Consider the following 288-nt stretch of genomic DNA (forward strand, 5'->3'; position numbering starts at 1 on the left):
CCAGGAGGGAGCCGGGCTCAGGGTTGCGGGAGCAGGGAGAGCCGGGCGGCAGCCCACCCTCGCGGCGGTGGCCAGCTCCGGCCTGGGGGCGTCGCTATCCCTGCGGGCGTGGCTCCGGGCTGCTGGGGCGGGGGCTGAGGCGGGGCTATTTCCCCTGTGGGCGGGGCTATCGAGAGGGGGCGGGGTGTCTGTGGGCTGCAGCTGGCCGGTGCCTGGCCGGGGCAGGCGGAACGCTCGGCGCTCGGAACGCGGGCGCGCGGCTGCGGGGCCGGGGGGGTGGTTCCTCAG

This window comes from Gavialis gangeticus, unplaced genomic scaffold (assembly GCF_001723915.1).
Source record: "Gavialis gangeticus isolate Ggan-Ray unplaced genomic scaffold, GavGan_comp1, whole genome shotgun sequence".
Lineage (NCBI taxonomy): Eukaryota > Metazoa > Chordata > Crocodylia > Gavialidae > Gavialis > Gavialis gangeticus.